Source organism: Triticum dicoccoides, chromosome 2B (genome assembly GCF_002162155.2).
Source record: "Triticum dicoccoides isolate Atlit2015 ecotype Zavitan chromosome 2B, WEW_v2.0, whole genome shotgun sequence".
Classification (NCBI taxonomy): Eukaryota; Viridiplantae; Streptophyta; class Magnoliopsida; order Poales; family Poaceae; genus Triticum; species Triticum dicoccoides.
This window is the reverse complement of record NC_041383.1, coordinates 47,945,077-47,949,214: the sequence shown is the minus strand read 5'-3', so window position 1 is coordinate 47,949,214 and position 4,138 is coordinate 47,945,077.

Below are 4,138 nucleotides of genomic sequence, written 5' to 3'. Positions count from 1 at the left end.
TGGTTGACCATGACATTGTAGGACTCGTTGTTCATGCCGATGAAGCTTCGCGGGCTGTGGTTCTCAATCATGGTCTCCCATAGGTCATTGGCCTCCTTGTGCTTGTCTAGCTCAAAGAGTGTCTTGAGTAGAACGTTGCAGGTGGCGGGAGTCACCTTGAAGTTCCCGTCCCGCAAAGACTTGTAACTCTCCATGGCCCATGCCTTTCTTCCAGTAGCCCTCCATGAAGCTGGTGTGCACGATACCGTCGTACACAGTTGCCTTCTCCGTGAGCTCGCCAAAGAGCTCGAAGGCCTTGTCCCACTCGTCGAGGCCGATGTAGCCGTCGATGAGGTTCTTGTACACAGTGGAGTCGGCGCCTGGCCACGGTGGTACATGCTGTGGAGGAGCTCAAGGGCCACGGTGGTACATGTTGCGGAGTGACACGAGAGCAGTTTTTCCTAGCTCGGCCTACGTGATACCCCATATCACAACCATCCATTCTGGCATCTGGTTCATGTGGATGTGTGCATCATTGCAGAAATAAGCAACTAGCGCCAGACCCTCAGAGCTTAATCCTCTGCTGCGGGGCACATGACCTGATTTGACTTGTGTCCATCAAACCAGCCCGTTGTATTCTTTTGTCCACTATTGACACGTGTACAGGCAACACTCTTGGCTCTTCCTCCTCCCTCCTCCTGTTGCCATGTGCAAATGATTTCGTGCAAAGGCAGACACCCTCTGTTGAAACTTCACTTTTCCATCCAACTTCTGACAAGCTTCTGCATGCTTCATACAATCATATTCTCTCCTCTGCTTTTTTCTCTTTTAGAAACTCTCTCCTTTTTCTTTCTACAAACCTTTTAATACTAATAACGTGCATGACGGCACAAAAGTGAGCGTTAGATGTCAAAAACTGAGTCAATTATTTGAGGTAAAAAAAACTGGGTCAATTATTTGAGATGAAATAAACTGGGTCAATTGAAAATATACATGTGCTACAGTGTGAGGAGACAGCTACAGTACCCTAAGCCTAGCTCCTCTCGTACAGGCTCTCTCTCTTGCACCGCATTAACTACTCTCTCTCGCTCTCCTCTCTCTGTCCCCTTCACGTGGTCTTGCCTGCAGCCTGCATGCACCTATGCCCACTTCACTGTAAGCGAGAAGGAGCCACGTGATATAAGTACACCCGTCTCTGATAATCGTCTGACATTGCTTTACTGAATTGCACATATCTTGAGATGAACCAACGACTGAGATAGTGAGTACCAGGTAGCTCGAGCTTCACTGCAACTTTCCGGGGGTGACACCCCCTTTCCTTTCCTTCCGAGTCCCGATTGTTCTCTGTGGGCTTGGGCCATTTCTACAGGCCATTCACTTTCAATTCGGACTGAAAGGGCATCGTTTTGTTCCAACCCAATGACTTCTGGCCATTCATTCTGTAGAAAAAATAACCTCTTTCTTGCTTCTTTCTACTTTCTCATTCAAATTAAAGACAAATGAATCCTTTGGTTTTCACATGAGTAACAAAGTCATAAAAGAAAAACCGTTCCTCGCTGCTACGGAATAACAAAGTGATCAAAGAACTCTATTATTGTGAGCATAACTTCTCCACTATGAGTAGACTCCGCAATCACATGAGTAATGGGGGAGCTACTCTCGGGCAGGGTGGGTTGGCCTTCTCCGCCTTTCGAACAAAGTTCTTAGCAGGAACAGTGACTCTATATGGTCGGGCCCATTTCGCTAGCTTGCCAGTGTTTCTTTTCAGTTTTCTTCGTGTTTTCACGTTTTCATTTATTTCTTGGTGTTTGCCTTTTTAGTTTTCTTTTTTCATTTTTCTTGTCAATTTTATTTTGTCAGTTTTTTTGGTTTTCTGATTCATTTTCAATTTCAACACTTCTTTCCATTTTTCTTTGTTTTTCGTGCTTCCATCTTTTATTTCTTTTTAAAAAAATACATGAACATTTTTTAAATGCATCGATTGATCTGCCCATACTCAACGTATGTGTGTCTTAGTTTGTTTGACTGGGAGATCACCACGGTAAGTATAGGATTTCATTCTAGATGGATGTATATAGGCATATTTCAGTACTAGATACATCCGTTTGAGCAGCAAGTAATATGGATTGGAGGGAGTATATCAATTAAACCTGATAAATACTCCAAAAATTTGAAGAATTGAAATATTGTTGGGGCGAATGGCGATTTTATGTGGTGTCGTTACGTTTTTAGTTTTGCGCGACTCTTCCCTGTGAATCCCGTGTGCGTGTTTCAACATTCAGTTGTTGAGAAGCATTTGGCGGCTCGATTTGCTTTCACTTTGTTATGCGGAGTTCCAAAAATATATGGTTGCCCCAAAGCCAAACTTGTACGGGGTATTTTATTTGCCAATAAAAATTTCAATTCAATTTCTAACAAAAATTAGCCCCAAAATGCCAAAAAATTCCTATACCGATGCCCACCGGTAAAAGAACTCATTGGGCAAAAGGAAAACCTTGCTCAAAAAATGCTCTGCTGATGTTATTGCAGGCAAAATCAACTTGAGGGCTATTGGCACAAGACCATAGTTCTGTTTTTATTATCAACACATTCGACACCATAAGAATATTTGACAACTATGTTGCTTCCTCTATGCAGAGATTAAGAAAAAAAAAGTTTTTTAGAAGAAGAAAAATTAGTTGCACGTACCGCTGCCTTCTTTCCGGTTTAAAAGCCCAGACATATCATTTGATCGGGAATTTAACCAACATACTAACACAAGTTATATATCGCAAAAGATATACCATTTGAAACTTCAAATGTTTTATATTCAAAAGGTATAACTTTTATGATATAAAATATGTATTACATTGATCCAATTGATGATCTAGAGATACGCGTGCGGCCTTTTAAATCAGAGAAAGAGAGTACTGCCTCCAAGATCCGGCCCACCAGCCTAGCTTACAGTGCTTTTTTTTTCAGGGAGCCTAGTTTAGAATTAGGTTCAACATATATGCCCAATTGCCTTCCCTCAAAAAAAAAAAATATGCCCAATTGCCACAAGTTACTGTGGTATGTAACAACGGGATTGCCCACGCTCGCCTCCATATAGGTCGAGCTCATTTTTTCTGGCTTGCCAATGGGTACTTCAGGTTTTATGTGCTTTTTTTAAAAGGAAAGCGGTAGGGGAAGCCCCTCACAGTGAGTTTTTTTTTAAATAAAAAGAACCCAAGTTTGCGCCCGCGAGGACTTGAACTTGGGTGGCTGGGTTGTACATCCACTACACTAGCCAAGTGAGGTAGGCTCACTTCCTTGGTTTTATATGCTTTTTAATGTTTGCATTATTTTCCTTTTTAATATTTTCTTCTCACTTTACTTTTTTCATTTCTGGGTTTTTGGGTTGGTTTTCAATTTTCCTTTTCCTTTTCCTTTTGTTTATTTTTTTCCATTTTTATTCCTATTTTCATTGAAATATGTGCATTTTCCCAATACTTCTATTTTTCTAATTACCTAAACATTTAAAAAAAATTGTACACACGCTTAAGTTTCATGAAAAAATATAAATGTCTAAACACTTTTATGATTGCATGATTATTTCCATAAACTTTATGAACACTTTATAAATTACATAATATTTTGAACAATTGCATTTACAAAAATGTTTCTTAAACATGCCATTTTTTAATTACATCAAGGTTTTTTCCATGTGTGATTTTTTTATTACATGTACAATTTTGATAAATGTGTGATCAGATGATTGTTTTATTCTTAAAACATTTTTCTAGTTAAATGAATAATTTTTATCGCCAATTTAAGAAAAATAATATGAACTTCATTAGTATGGGTGAAAAGTTTAAGTTACATGAACATTTCTTTGAAATTGCGAACATCTGTAAATTACATGAACATTTTGATAAATGTGTGAACATTTTCCGAATAAATGTGAACATTCTTCATATCACACTAGTATTTTTACATGTTTAATTTTAAATATTATATATATATATATATATATATATATATATATATATATATATATATATATATATATATATATATATATATATATATATATATCTGTGTGTGTGTGTGTGTGTGTGTGATAATGAAAATATTTATAAATAACATAACAATGTTTTCTTAGAAGTACATGACGAGGACATGTACCTAGGGTAGGGTC